Genomic DNA, 16,012 nt, shown 5'->3' with positions numbered 1-16,012 from the left:
TGAAGGGATTGAAAAGCTGTGTGGACACGGTGCTGAGGGACATCATGGTTTAGTGGTGACCTGGCAGGGCTGGGTTGGACTCTAGGATCTTCAAGGTCTCATTCCACCCAAAACTATTCTATGATTTTGTTACTGGGATACAAGTCCATGCCTCCATCCTCCTCCCCACCACAGAGGCTCTCAGCCTGGCCAGCTGCAGCAATTCATCACCCCAAAGCTGTCCACATTCTCCCCAGTGGCTCGGGCAGCCCTGTCCCAGCCTCAGCCAACAGCCACCACCCACTCCAGATTGCCAACATCCAGCTCTCCCGTGGGGCTGGGAGGGTGGAGAGAGAAGGAAATGAGGCACGTTGGGGTGAGGTGCTGTTCCTTTAAGGGTAATTAAAGAGAAGAACTCCTCTTTGATTTCCCAGCTGCCTCAGACAGGTGTTTGTAGGAGACAGTCCCAGAAGCTTAGCAGGCCATCTGTCCTGCAGATGATGTCTACAGGGAACTGTCAGAAGGAACAAATAAAACTCCTGTGTACACACAGACCCATTAGAAAACCACCAGACCCCAACCTTGCTACTGGAAAAGAGCAGCTTGAAAAAGCCAGGAGAGCCCTGCAGCCAAATGGGGTGCTAAAGGCTGGGTGTGCAGAAAAGCTGATGCAGCTCAGAATCTCATCTGCCTTACGCCTGAGGCATGACACAGGCTCAGAGTCTCCATGAGAAGGCAACCTAGGGTCAGGGAGAAGCCCTGATACACCCCCTTGAATCACAGAATGGTTTGGGATGGAAGCCCAGCCAGCATGGATTTTGGAAGGTCCTGTCTGACCAACCTGATCTCCTTCTATGCCCAGGTGAGTGCCTGGTGGATGTGGGGCAGGCTGTGGATGGAGTCTGCCTGCACTTCAGCAAGGCCTTGGACACTGTCCCCCACAGCAAACGGCTGGCCAAGCTGTCAGCCCCTGGCTGGGACAGCAGCTCTCTGAGCTGGGTGAGGAACTGGCTGGAGGCTGAGCCCAGAGAGTGGTGGTGAATGGTGCCACAGCCAGCTGGCAGCCAGGCACCAGTGGTGTGCCCCAGGGACCAGTGCTGGGCCCCAGCCTGTTCAATATCTTGATTGATGATCTGGAGGAGGGCATGGAGTCCATCAGCAGTAAATGTGCAGCTGACAGCAAGCTGGGGGCAGGAGTTGATCTGTTAGAGGGTAGAGAGGCTCTGCAGAGGGACCTGGACAGGCTGGGCAGATGGGCAGAGGCCAAGGGCAGGAGATTGAACACATCCAAGTGCCAGGGGCTGCAGTTTGGCCACAGCAACCCCAGGCAGTGCTACAGGCTGGGGTCAGAGTGGCTGAGAGCAGCCAGGCAGAGAGGGCAACAAAGCTGGGGAGGGGTCTGGAGCACAGCCCTGTGAGGAGAGGCTGAGGGAGCTGGGGTTGCTTAGCCTGCAGAAGAGGAGGCTCAGGGGAGACCTTCTTGCTCTCTCCAACTCCCTGAAGGGAGGTTTGTAGCCAGGTGGGGGTTGGTGTCTTCTGCTAGGCAGCCAGCACCAGAACAAGAGGACACAGTCTCAAGCTGTGCCAGGGGAAGTTTATGCTGGAGGTGAGGAGAAAGTTCTTCCCAGCAAGAGAGATTGGCTGTTGGGATGTGCTGCCCAGGGAGGTGGTGGAGTCCTCATCCCTGGAGGTGTTCGAGGGGCTTGGATGTGGCACTTGGAGCCATGGTTTAGTTGTCAGGAGGTGTTGGGTGATAGGTTGGACTTGATGATCTCTGAGATCTTTTCCAACCTGGCTGATTCTATGATTTCTAAACCACCAGCATCTCTGCCATTATGAAATGGAAGATGAAACAAACAAGGCCACTCCAGCACCCCAAGAGCTGGCTCCTGACCCATCTCTTGGGTGGATTTGCAGCCCCAGCCTGGGAACAGCTGCTGCAGGAAGCCCCAGCACCACCACAGTGGTTTCTCTACCATTCTTTTGCAGAAAACAAAGGGTTCCTCTTCTCCAACAGCCAGTCATGGTGTGACCAGATGTGCAGTCTGGGCACGCGCCACCAGGGCAGAGAGGGCAGACGAATACATTTGCATTTAGCAGGGAGATTGCCTCTTGGTCTAGGCAGGAAGCCTCCCAAGTCCCAGGCTCGTAGGACTCCTTGTGCAAGCAACAAAATCTGCTTCCATGACAGAGATGCAAAGCAGGACTGATATGAAATGGCCTCAGCGACCACCAGTCAGCAGCTGGGCTGTCACCAAGACCACCTCCTGAAGTGCTTCCCACAGTCCCTGGTGACAGCCACAGCCTGTGAGAGAATGTTGTTTAGGTACACAATTCATGACTAAAAATAAATTAGATTGCTACAGAAGCCCAGAATGGTGGAAGTTGGAAGAGACCTCTGAAGATCCTCTCTTTCCATCCTCTACCACTGCATGTAATGCCAGCATGGTGGGGGTTGGAAGGGACCCCTGGAGATCACCCAGTCCAAGCCCCTGCTAAAGCAGGGGCAGCCACAGCAGCTTGCCCAGGAGCACAATGGCCAGGGGTGTTGGAATCCCTCCAGAGGAGGAGTCCACAGCCTCTCTAGGGAGCCTCTCCAGGGCTTTAGCATCCTCATAACAAAGCAGCTTTCCCTCATGTTCAGATGGAACCTCCTAGGCTCCAGTTTGTGCCCCTTGTCCTGTCCCTGGGCACCCCTGACAAGAGTCTGGCCCCAGCCTCTTGTCCCCCACCCTTCAGCTCTTGCTGAGCATTGCTCAGCTCCCCTCTGGGGCTGCTCTTCTCCAGGCTCAGCAGCCCCAGGGCTCTCAGCCTTTTCTCCTCACAGCCGCTCCAGGCCCCTCAGCATCTTTGTAGCCTCTGCAGTTCCCTGTTTCTCTTGAGCTGGGGATCCTAGCCTCAGTTCTCCAGCTGTCACCTCCCTAGGGCAGAGCAGAAGGGGAGGAGAACCTCCCTCCTTGATTACTAACTCAAGTGTGTATTATTTTGTCTATAAATAGACAAATTAAAGCCAGGGTTTGATTTCCACAGGCTTACTTAGGGCCCTGACACTCTCTGGTGAATCCAGACAGTGCAGGCTGCCAGACCAGACCACTCTCCTGGCATTCATTCCAGTCTCAGGGGAGAGGGGAGCAAGGAGCAGTTTGTCCCAGACTCCCTGCTTCCAGGTTAACCATTTACTGTGGCAGGCACTGCTCCCACCTTGACTCTTCCTGCAGGACCTGGACAGCCACCCTGCACATCACTCAGACCCAGCTCTGCAGCTTGGCAATGAATCCTTCCTCCCCTTTGCCAATCCTAAGCCCTGCTGCTTCGCACACAGTTACAGCTCCAGCTTCCCCCACTCCCTGGCGGCTCCTTCGGCTGGCAAGAAGCTCTGCCACGCAGAGGGGCTCGGGCAACTGCTTAGCAGAAGGCCTCCCAACAGAACACATATTTCCACTACTTGATAGAGCCTGTCCCCAGGAGGCAAAAAACCCACCCAAACATCTCCCTCTGACACCTTTTGTGGTTTCCATAGCAACAGGCTACAGCTAAAAATGGGAGATGCAAAAATCCCCCCCTGTTGGACCAACAGGAGCCAGGAGACAGATTTAGAAGAGTGAAACTTCTGAAGAGCTGCTGGGGGAGCTTTGCTTATTCACACATCAGGGCCACAGCACCTGGGAAGAAAATCCCAGCAACCAGCTCGGGGGGCAGCTCAGGGGAACCTGTCTGTGGAGCCTGCAGCACCCTTAGGAGGACAGCACCTCCCCCACCCCCAGCTGAACTGTAGCACCCCCCAGAACAACAGCAATTGCCCCAAGCTGACCTGCAGCACCCCCAGAATGGCAGCACCTCCCCCACCCCCAACTGAACTGTAGGACCCTCAGAACACAGCACCCCCCCCACCAAAACTGCAGCTTCCCCCTAAGAACTGAACTACAGCACCCCCAGAATCACAGCACTCCTCAAAACCTGCAGCTTCCCTTCTGAACTGAACTGCAGCACCCTCAGAAACACAGCATGCCCCCAAAACTGCAGCATCTCCCTCAGCACTGGCTTGCAGCACCCCCAGAACTGCAACATCTCCCATCCCCAACAATGAACAGTAGCCCCCTCAGGACAACAGCTTCCCCTCCTGAACTGAACTGCAGCAGGCCCTGGAACCACAGCATCTCCCCCAAACTGCAGCTTCCCCTCAGAACTGAACTGCAGCATCCTTCAGAACTGCAGCATTCCCCTCAAACTGAAGTGCAGCACCCCCCCGGGCAACAACTTCCCCCCCCAAAACTGAACTGCAGCAGGCCCTGGAACCACAGCATCTCCCCCAAACTGCAGCTTCCCCTCAGAACTGAACTGCAGCACCCCCAGAACAAAAACCTCCCCCAAAAACACTGAACTGCAGCACATCCTTCAGAACTGCAGCATTCCTCCCCAAACTGAAGTGCAGCACTCCCAGGGCAACAACTTCCCCCTCAGGACTGAAGTACAGCACCCTCAGAACCACAGCAGCACCCTCCCTTCCCCCCCACCCCAAAACTGCATATTCCCCCTCAGAACTGAACTGCAGCACCCCCAAAACAGGAGCAAACAAAACACAACACAACACCACAACTAAAAGGAAAACCTGCAGCAGGCCCTGGAACTACAGCATCTGCCCAGAACTGAACTGCAGCACCCCCAAAACTGCATCATTCCCCCAAGCACCAAACTGCAGCGCCCCCAGAAGGAAAGGGAGCCACAAGCATCCTTCTGTCATGCAGTAAAGCACTGGGAGCTGAACCCCCCTACCCTCAGGCTCAGCACCAGACTGCAGCAGCAGAAGATCAAGCCTGGAAGGCAAAATAGGAGATGACAGGTTTGGCAGCACTGCTGCCCCCTCCCCATGCAGGCAGGACCAAGCTATTTAACCTCTCACACCTCAATGTTCTCATCTCTACACAAACACCAAACCCACAGCCCAAGCTCCAGAGCCCACCAGTGCCAAACCAGCTCCTGCTTGTGATGCCCCCACTCTGCTGAGCAAGGCTAGAGACTGCTGAGCAGCACTCAGATGGGGAGGAGGGAGAAATGCTCTTCTTGGCCTGAGCAACAACCAGCTCAGCACGGCATGGTCTCCTGGGGTGCATGAAGTGTGACCAGCAGCCTGAAGGACAGTCTCCTCTCCCTCCACTCTGCTCTAGCAACACCGAAGCTGGAGCCCTGGTGCCAGTTCCAGGCTCCCCAGTTCAAGAGTGATGTGGAACTACTGGGGAGAGTCCAGTGGGGGCTAGAGATGCTGAGGGCACCTGAAGCATCTCTGTGAGGAGGAAAGGCTGAGAGCCCTGGGGCTGTTGAGCCTGGAGAAGAGCAGCCCCAGAGGGGAGCTGAGCAATGCTCAGCAAGAGCTAATAAGTGGGGGGCAAGAGGATGGGGCCAGACTCTTGTCAGTGTTGCCCAGAGACAGGACAAGGGGCAGTTAGCACACACTGGAACCCAGGAGGTTTCCATTTGAACATGAGGAGAAACTTAATTGCTGTGAGGGTGCTGGAAGCTCTGGAGCAGGCTGCCCAGAGAGGTTGTGGAGTCTCCTTGTGTGGAGAGATTCCAAAGCCACCTGGCCATTGAGATCCTGGGCAAGCTGCTGCAGGTGCCCCTGACTGAGCAGGGGGATTGGACAAGATGCTCTCCAAAGGTCTCTTCCAATCCCACCATGCTGGGATTCTGTGATAACATTGTTTTTTCCCATCCATCTTCAGTGCCTGCTGGCAGGAGAAAGCACTGTGGCAGAACCTCACATCAGTACCACCACACAGCAGAAGCTCTTGGGAGATGCTCCTGGTCAGCTTACACCAAAGCAGCTCAGCTCAGCGTGGTGCCAAACAGGGAGGAAAGCTGAGGGGAATTTCTTTATGGAAAGAGAGTGGTCAGGCATTGGAATAGGTTACCCAAGAAGGTGGTGGAGTCCCCACCCCTGGATGTGTTCAAGAAATGTGTGGCCATGGCACTTTGGGGACACAGTTTAATGGCCATGGTGGTGTTGGGTTGATGGCTGGACTGGATGATCTCAGAGGTCTTTTCCAACCAAAACAATTCCAACCTGTAACAGAATGTAATGGGTTGGGGCAGGTCCCCTCCCCACCACAGGCAGAAATAACGACTCAGGCAAACGGATTGCAAAAGTGATGAAAGTTTAAATAGAAAGCAGTGAATGTTACAGAAAACCCAAAGCGCAGTGACAAAGAAAGATCCCATCCCCACCTGAGGGTGCATCCAAAACCCCCAGGGCTCCTTCTTCCCCCTCCCTCTGCTGGGCTAGTCTCAGCTGGCCAGGCCTGAGACTGCCCATCCCCCTGTGGCCTTGGGCCCAGTCAGGCCCATGGCCGGGAGATCTCTCCCCCAGTTACCAAGTCTCGGAGAGGGAAGGAAAGAGGAAGTGCCAGACTCCGCACTGGATCTTATAGTGGTGCAAAGAATTATGGTAGGGAATACACAATTTCCTGTGTCCATCCCTCTGGGCTGGACTTCTGGACACAGGAAGTGAATGCACCAGGGGGGCACCCAACTCAAACTACAACACAGAACAAGAGGACACAGTCTCAAGTTGTGCCAGGGGAGGTTCAGGCTGGAAGTGAAGAGGAAGTTCTTCCCAGAGAGAGAGATTGGCCATTGGGATGTGCTGCCCAGGGAGGTGGTGGAGTCCCCATCACAGGAAGTGTTTAGGAAGAGCCTGGATGAGGTGCTTGGAGCCATGGTTTAGTTGATCAGATGGTGTTGGGTGATAGGTTGGACTTGGTGATCTCAAAGGTGTTTTCCAACCTGGTTAATTCTGTGTTCTAATTCTGTGCTTTGTTGATGTGGTTTTTTGGGCCAAGCAGCCCTGAGGAAGCCACAGGGTTCATCACACACACCCTCCACCCCCCACCCCCAGCACAAACCTGACTTTGCTTTAATATTTGCTGCTAAGGCACGGGAAGAGTCATTGGTGCATGCAGCAGCCCGCCTGTGAGTGCAGCTTTGTTTATGCATGAGCTGTCAACCCCAAACTGTGCCCAGATCAACAAGGCTCGTTCCCTCCCCTGCCTGAGGAGAGCGTGTGACATTTCATCTTGACCTTCCTTCAGGGCTTCCTAACCTGCTCTATCAGCAGCTGGCACACAGGCACCCTTCGGAAAGCTTTCCTCACAAAGGAAGGAAATGATATCAAGGAGCTTGACAAAGGCAATGCCTCTGATTCGTGAGAGGTCTGCTGGTTGCCAGCAGGGGAGCAACGAGCATCCCACGCAGAGGCAGTCTGCCCCCGGCCCAGCATGAGAGCATTTCACAGCTGGAGAGAGCAGTACCAAGTGCACCACAAGCCACTGTTCCCCACAGCACCCTCTCTTTGGGAGCCATACCCCAGAGGTACCAGCTTCAGGACAGGATACACCATGGAGGATGTCCAGAGAAGGGCAGGAGGAGGAGGTGACATGTAAGGAGTGGCTGAGGGAGCTGGAGCTGTTCAGTCTGGAGAAGAGAAGGCTAAAGAGAGACTTCATTGCTCACTACAACCCCCTGAAAGCAGGATGGAGTGAGGCTGCTGCTGATCTCTTCTCCCAAGTAACCAGTGATAGGACGAGAGGAAATGGGCTTAAGCTGAGCCAGGGCAGGTTTAGGCTGGACATTAGGAAAAGTTTTTTTCTACACATTGGCCACAGCAACCCCAGGCAGTGCTACAGGCTGGGGTCAGAGTGGCTGAGAGCAGCCAGGCAGAGAGGGACCAGGGGGTACTGGTTGACAGCAGCTGAACATGAGCCAGCAGTGTGCCCAGGGGGCCAAGAAGGCCAAGGGCATCCTGGCCTGCATCAGGAAGAGTGTGGCCAGCAGGAGCAGGGAGGTCATTCTGCCCCTGGACTCAGCACTGCTTAGGCCACACCTTGAGTCCTGTGTCCAGTTCTGGGCTCCACAATTTAAGAAGGACATTGAGACACTTGAAGGTGTCCAGAGAAGGGCAACAAAGCTGGGGAGGGGTCTGGAGCACAGCCCTGTGAGGAGAGGCTGAGGGAGCTGGGGTTGCTTAGCCTGGAGAAGAGGAGGCTCAGGGGAGACCTTCTTGCTCTCTGCAACTCCCTGCAGGGAGGTTGTAGCCAGGTGGGGGTTGGTCTCTTCTCCCAGGCAAGCAGCACCAGAACAAGAGGACACAGTCCCAAGCTGTGCCAGGGGAGGTTTAGGCTGGAGGTGAGGAGAAAGTTCTTCCCAGAAAGAGAGACTGGACATTGGGATGTGCTGCCCAGGGAGGTGGTGGAGTCACCATCCCTGGAGGTGTTCAAGAGGGGATTGGATGTGGCACTTGGGCCATGGTTTAGTTGTCAGGAGGTGCTGGGTGACAGCTTGGACTTGATGATCTCTGAGGTCTTTTCCAACCTTATCAATTCTATGTTCTTTGCAGGCACTTATGAGGAGCATTTGGTTTGCACAGTGATGTGGAGGAGAGATATACTCAATGGCTTTGTCTGGAGGAGGGCCACAAAGATGATCTGAGGTCTGGAGCACCCCTCCCATGAGGACAGACTGCACAAGGTGGAGTTGTTCAGCCTGGAGAAGAGGAGATTGCAGGGAGACCATATAGGAGCCTTCCAACATTTGAAGAGAGCTACAGGAGAGCTGGAGGGGGACTTGTTACCAAAGGCGTGGAGTGACAGGGCAAGGGATGATGGCTTCAAACTGGAGGAAGATGGATTTGGATCAGACATTAGGAAGAAATTCTTCCCCACAAAGGTGGTGAGACACTGGAACAGTTGCCCAGAGAAGTTGTGTAGGCTCCACACCTGGAAGCATTCAAAGGCAGGCTGGATGGGGCATTGAGCAACCTGGTCTAGTAGGAGGTGTCCCTGCCCATGGCAAGGGGGTTGGAACTAGATGGTCTTCAAGGTCACTTCCAACCCAGACCATTCCATGATTCTGTGGTTGCTCCATCCATCAACCCTCAATCCATCCCACTTGTAAACAGTGGAGACTAGCACAGCGCATGGAAGGCGCTTGTTGACGTCATGATGGGACTTCGCCAGCAGACAAGGCAAGAACAGATTCGTAAGGCACAGTGAGCACTGGGATGAGCTGGGCAGGGCAACAGGGAAGGATGGAGGGAGGACACACCACAGCTGCTGGCTGTTTCAAAGCATGCCAGATCCGTGCCCAGCACCTCCAGACAATTCTGGTATTAAAGGCAGCTACACTTTCTTCTCACTGGGAGTGCTGCTCAGACAGATGGCCTACAGTCTTCAATCCTGCTCAGCAAAGCCTTTGACTCCTGGCAGGCTTCCACTACTGCTTGCTGTGAAGCAACGCTTGGATGCTCTTCATTGCTATTAAGCAGCTTCTACAGCATTTCATTTTTCTTTTCCTAGGACACAAACCAAACTCCACCATCCAGCTCATCTGGACTCAGTGCTGTGGTTTTGCAGCTCTCCTCTCTGTGAGAAGGCAGCTTGCACACAACTCGCTGAAGGGAGGTTGCAGCCAGGTGGGGGTTGGTCTCTTCTCCCAGGCAGCCAGCACCAGAACAAGAAGACACAGTCTCAAGCCACACCAGGGGAAGTTTAGGCTGGAGGGGAGGAGAAAGTTCTTCACAGAGAGAGCTGTTAGCCATTGGAACATGCTGCCCAGGGAGGTGGTGGAGTCACTGTCCCTGGAGGTGTTCAAGAGGGGATTGGATGTGGCACTTGGAGCCATGGTTTAGTTGTCATGAGGTGTTGGGTGACAGCTTGGACTTGATCTTTGAGGTCTTTTCCAACCTTATTGATTCTATGATTCTATATCTACCCCCATGGAACACACCCAACATTGGCCCAGAAAGATGTGCCAGGCAGTTAGAGACTAGAGTCACAGAATCTTAGGGGTTAGAAGGGACCTCCAGAGACTGAGTCCAATCCTCTGTGACAAAGCAGGATCACCTAGGGCAGGTCACACAGGAACACATCCAGGTGGGTCTCGATAGTCTTCAGAGGAGACTCCACAACCTCTCTGGGCAGCCTGCTCCAAGGCTCCAGCACCCTCACCACAAAGAAGTTTCTCTTCATCTTGAGGTAGAGCTTCCTGGGTTCCAGCATGTACCCATTCTTCCTTGTCCTATCACTGGGCACCACCACAAAGAGCCTGGCCCCTTCATCCTGACCCCCACCCCTCTGATGTTTATAGACATTGACAGGATCCCTTCTCAGCCTTCTCTTCTCCAGCTAAACAGCCCCAGGGCTCACAGCCTTTCCTCACAGGACAGACATTCAGGTCCCCCAGTCATCCTCATAGCTCTCCCTTGGACTCTCTCCAGTAGATCCCTGTCTCTCTTGAACTGGGGAAGACCAAAATTGGACACAGTATTCCAGGTGTGGTCCCACCAGGGCAGATGCTTCAACAGAAGGATCCAGTGAGACCTGAAGCCATGGACCTTTAAAATGCTTTGGTTCCTAAGCAAACAACCTGCAGAGAATCTGCCCCCAGGCTGTGCTTAAGACACCTCCCACAGATCTCCCTTGGCTCTGCAGCCACGCCATGCAGGGGACCATCCTCAGTGGGTGGTGAGACAGCCAGGATGGTGAATCAAAAGCACCTTCTTGGCCACGAGGGAGACAGGGCAGGAAGCATGGTGTGCACAGGCAGACCTCAGGAAGCCACCTGCTCTCTGTCACAGCCATCTGCCCCTCCAGTGGTGAGCCCAGACAGAGACTGCAGCACCCAGCAAGGGTGTGCAGCAGCTTTATGGTCCAAATCAACTCCCACATCTGGGAAAGCTTCTCCAGTCTTCCCATGACCACCAAGAACCAGCACCCAGAGGTTTGTACTTCACTCCTCAGACGGCACCACTCCAGAGGAGGACTCCTGCTGCCATCACAGGCTACTGAATGAAGATGTAGGCAGCCAACACCACCAGCTGAGTCACCCACAGCTTCCTGAAGACTTGCAGCTTTTCTCTGTGGGTCTCTTGCTCAGTTGCTTGAGACAGCCTCGGGCTGTTTACTCTCTCAGGTCAGACAGGATATGGTAAAAATGAAAGAGCTGCAAGGTTTTGGGTGCTGCTCTGCCTCCACCTGCCTTCTCCTGTCCCTCGGGCCAGGCAGTTGATATGCTGCCTGATTTTAATGAGAAAAGGCAGGATTTCTGTCCTGTGGGCAGCAGCAGGCAGCTGCAACAGGGAATTAATCTCCCTGTAAAACACAGGATCCCATCAAACAAAGCCTTGGGTTGCTGCTGGCCAGTGTCAGCTGACGCTCCAGTGTGCCTCTCACTCCACATCAGCTCATCGCCCTCTCCAGGAGGCCAGGATGACCATTTGCTTCATTTCTAGCTGGCTCTCTCCTCATGCTCTCCTTGGTGCCTGTGACTTGCATACCTTCATCTAAAACCCAGACTAAAACTTCCAAGCAGCCCTGCAGCCTCCTCCCTGTCCCTGCGCTCAAGTATCTGATTCTGGCCCCACAGGTTCAGAAGGTGACCACCAGCAGAAGCCTCTCCCCATCAACACTAAACCCAGCCACAATCTTTTTGACCACTTCCCACTTTTTGGTGGCACACCTCTCCTCCATCCTTCCCACAACCTTAGTAGTGGGCAGCATGAATCTTACCGGCTCAGAGCTTCCTTACTGGCTCTGTTGGTGGCTTTGGACATCCCTTCAGGTACTTGGCTTTGCCCCACCAGATGAGCTGGGTAAAGCAGAGTACACAAGATCTGGCATAGATGAGAGCCTAGGTGAGGATTTCCCCATCAAAACCAGTGCACAAACAGGCTCAGTAAATGCCTGCTTTGCATAGAGGGACCAAGAGTCACTTCTGGATTTGCCTAACCTCCCTCTCGGGGCAGGGAGGGTGAGGAATGCAGCCACGGGGTGAAACCCCAGGGGAAAAGTTTGCCACTGGGCTTTTATCAGAGCCCTGAGAGCCAGGGAACAGCACAGGCTCCTGTGGTGGGCTGTCCAGCACAGCCCCAGCCTATCTCCCAGCCTCATTCTCTCCATCTGTCGCCACAGATGGGCACTGAAACACCCTGGAACCCATTAACCCTTCCAGATGGCAAAGAGCTTCACAATCACAAGAAACCCAAGACGGTCAGAGTGTCATTTATCATCTCCCTTCACGGCTGAGCCACCAAACTGTCTCTGGCAATAGCTGGATTTGTCTTTGTGGCCACCTTGTAGCATCCCTTTTAGCAAGAGCTCTTCAGGCACGGAGCTGTGATCTCCAGGACCAGGACCCAAGCCAAGGGTTTCCAAGGGAAGGCAAGAAACAGCACCAACAGGGAACACCTGGTCACCACCTCTTAAGTGTTGTTCTTCCTGCTCTGGAGAAAGCCCCAACGTATTTGGGGGCCACCACTTGGTCTTTTCCTCCCACGAGTTGTTTGCACATTCCTACGTCAAGAAACACAAGCCCCAGAAGACCTGCCTTCTATAAATAGTGTCCCAGCAGTGCCAAGGCCGTGGAGCTGCTCCCCTGGCCCTGGGCCAGCAGCAGAACATAAACAATCTCAACATCTCTCTGGTGCACGTGTGCTCCTTTTTTTTACTCCCCCCTCACCCTGTGCCAGGGGAAGCCTTGAAACCAAAAACATTGCAGCACCAGCAAGACAGCCACCTCAACTTTATAGTCCTGGGGGTCTCCTCGCACTTATGGCAGCTCAGGAGAGCCCCCAGGTCCACATGCAGCTTCCTGGGTCCTGGTGTTGGAACAGAATTTAGCACTTCTCCTTAGAAATGTAGATACTTCTCAGGCATTACCAAGCATTCACACGGCAAGGAGCAGATCATGATCCAAACAGCTTAAAGCTGGTGGAACCATCCATGTGGAAATGGGCAGATTCAGATTGGATGTCAGGAAGAAGTTCTTCCCCGTGAGGGTGGAGAGACACTGGCACAGGATGCCCAGGGAGTGGTGGAAGCCTCATCCCTGGAGGTGTTTGCAGCCAGGCTGGATGTGGCTGTGAGCAACCTGCTGTGGTGTGAGGTGTCCCTGCCCATGGCAGGGGGGTTGGAACTGGCTGAGCCTTGAGGTCCCTTCCAACTCTGACAATTCGACGATGCTATGATCCCTGCCAGTCTCATCCACCAGCGGTGACCACTTTGACCTTCAGCAAGCGGCAGGACAAGGGAACACCAGCTGCAGAGGTGGCCTGGGTGCTTTGCATGCTCCAGCACTCACTACTCATTGAGGACAACAGAAGAACTTCTCTCTTTGGATCGGGCCCCAACCCCACAAGCAGCTCCAAGCAGGCAGAAACTCCCAGTGCTGTGCATCTCTATTGCTGATGGTCCCACAGATCAATGCCCCCCTCCCCCTGCTCCCCTCCCCAGCTCCTCTGCAATGCAAGTACCTGGAGACACTCTTCTGCTTACATTGCTACATTAAATCCTCTTGCAAGCAGAAAGGATCAATTTCCCTTGAGACTACACAACAGATACCATCTCTCTTCAGCCTCCTGGCTGGGACAAACCACCTGCCCAGGGAAGAACGCCCTTGGCCATGCTCCACACAGAGGACTAAGGATGACATGGTCACCTCTGAAAGCAACCAAGACTCACCTCTCTTGGACACCATTAGCATCCATCCCCTCTCTGCCACACTCAGAGCCACAACATCCCTTGCAAAACCCTGAGGTGCATTTATGGAACCCAGCTGAGATAACTGGTGCAGCTAGCTGAGACAACTCCATTCCCAGCCTCAGGACCTTGTTTATTTTGGATTTGTGACAAAACCTCTCTAAGCAAACTTCCTCCCGGGGGGGCAAGGACTCCTCTGCCTGCTGTGCAACTACAATTTATTTGTTTGGAAACCTCTTTCCTCACCCACGGGCCCTAAATGTCATTATTCAGCTGACTCTGTTTCAGTGCAGACACAGTGACTGAGCACAGTCCTGATGCCAAGTCCACAACAGCCAGGTCTCTGGTGGAGCCTGGAGTTTCTCATGGCTCAGCTGGGCTTGTGGGAGCTCTAAAGTCAACAAGGCATTGGTTGCTGCTGGCATTCATAGCTCTCAGCCTCTGGTAGGCAGAGGAGAGGGATTAAATGGTAGCCAGATAATCCCTGGCAGCTCAGGCTCCGCCGGCTGAGTCTCTCAGGCAGCCGCAAGAGGGACAAGGATGCTCTCAGGTGGAACTCCAAACCCGAGCAGTGCTGGAGCAAGGCACGGAGCAGGTGCTGGGTAAGGTGCTAATTATTCCTCAGCCTGGTTTGCTCACCTGGAAAGTTCTATGAGGTGCTGCCCTAGAGCAGCCCACTGCTCAGCTCAGTGGATGTCTCCGCAGACAGGGACACCCAAGTGCCCAGGCAGAGATGCGGAGCCCACCAGCACTGGCTTACCTTACTGGTCCCCCTCCACGATGGCAGGACCTCTGTCCCACCTCCTATCTCCAGCTACACTTTATCACCCCATCCCTCTCCTTCCATCCCCAACCCAAGCATCATCCCATCACCCACGACCAAGCCAGAGCTGCCCAGCACACCTCCACGGCTGCGCCCCATGGGAGCAGAACCGTGCCAGCCTCCCTCATTCCAACCCCGGCACTGAGGCTGACCACAGCCCGGCTCAGGACACAACCTCCTCTTTCAGGCACCGGAGGAGATCATTCGAGGACCGTGGTCTTCCTGTGACTTTTCCCAGGCAAGCGGAACAGGGGGGGCGCTTCTAGGGTAGAAGCCTCACGGGACTCCTCTAGCCTTTGAGTGGAGCGACAGCCAGGACAAAGCCCTCGCCGCTAAGGGACCCAACTAAGCATCACCTGGGCATAGCTCTTGTCCCCTCCAATGCCTGCCTCTATCCCACCAGGCTGCAAGCGCTCCACTACCAGCTCCTCCAGCCATCCCACCCAGACCACGCACGGAGCCGGTCCCGCCGCAGCCGTGCAAGGGTTGTTCCTCTCCAGTCCGTCCGTCCATCCACTCACACACCCGCCTCTCTCCGGGAAGCCACTGAGGACTCTCCTGGAAGCGGGGTCCAGCCGGCAGCTGCACACAGCGGCCTCCCGCGAAGGGGTCCCGGCCAGCCGGGCTCCGTGTCACCCCACCAACCCCCGCATCTCTCCCCAAACGATTCCCCCATCCGGTGCCGCGGGGTGGCGGCGGGGACATCCCGCTACTCACCGCCCTAACGCAGGTCCCGGCGGCGGCACCGGGGGCGCGGAGGGGTCCTGAGGTCTCGGTGCGGCTGTCCCATGGGAAGAACCGATGCGGAAAGGACCTGAGAAGGGGTAGGGGAACCACGGACCGGAGCCGCGCAGCCCGCAGCGCCCAGACTGAGCGCGGCCCCCGCCCGGCGCCGCCTTTACCGGGACTGCCGCCCCGCCCGGGCCGGCCCCCGGCGGGCGGGACGCGCAGCTGCCACCGCCGCCGTCACCGCCCGCCCGACAGAGAGGCACAGGCCCCCCGGCGGCGCCCCGGCAGACCCCCGGCATTCTCCCGGCCCGGCCGCCTGCCCCGGCCAGGCGGTGCGTGGCGTACACGCAGGTTACGCGTGGGGGAAAGAACAAAGAGCAGTGTCTGGGGGCTGGATCCTGGCGGGGAGGAGGGGGCGTGGAGGTATGGAAGTAAATTGGTAAATGGAAGCGGCGAAAGGCTTCTCGCCCCACCCAGTCGCCGTCCCTGCAGGGGTTAAAGGTGTAGGTGTGGTGGTGAGAGACGTGGTGCGGTGGTGACTTGGCGGTGCAGGGTTAATGGTTGGGCTCGATGGTCAGAGAATCCTGGAATCCCGGCGTGGTGGAGGCTCAAAGGGACCTCTGGAGACCATCCTGTCCAACCCCCTTGCTAAAGTAGAATCACCCACAGCAGCCTGCCCAGGATCACAATGGCCAGCTGGGTTTGGAACCTCCAGAAGAGAACTCCCCAACCTCTCTGGGCAGCCTGCTCCAGGGCTCCAGCACCCTCACAGCAGAGAAATTTATCCTCATGTTCAGATGGAACCCCTTGGTTTCCAGTTTGTGCCTGTTGCCCCTTCTTCTATCACTGGTCACCACTGGAAAGGATCTGGCCCCATCCTCTCGCTCCTCACCCTTTAGCTCTTGCTGAGCATTGCTCAGATCCCTTCTGGGGCTGCTCTTCTCCAGGCTCAACA

At 55.4% G+C, this 16,012-nt stretch overlaps 1 protein-coding gene across 2 annotated transcripts in view; it reads right to left on the bottom strand.

Annotated features, from left to right (window-relative positions):
* TP53I11 (tumor protein p53 inducible protein 11) overlaps positions 1-15,237 on the bottom strand; it is a 30,211-nt gene extending 14,974 nt beyond the window's left edge. For both annotated transcript variants that reach the window (XM_054161406.1, XM_054161405.1), the window contains exon 1: positions 15,046-15,237. The gene's annotated coding sequence lies outside the window, so the exon portion shown is untranslated. The remainder of the gene's footprint in view (positions 1-15,045) is intronic.
* Between the last annotated feature and the right edge of the window lie 775 nt (positions 15,238-16,012).

Source organism: Dryobates pubescens, chromosome 5 (genome assembly GCF_014839835.1).
Source record: "Dryobates pubescens isolate bDryPub1 chromosome 5, bDryPub1.pri, whole genome shotgun sequence".
Taxonomy (NCBI): Eukaryota; Metazoa; Chordata; class Aves; order Piciformes; family Picidae; genus Dryobates; species Dryobates pubescens.
This window is presented reverse-complemented; position numbering and strand designations above follow the sequence as displayed.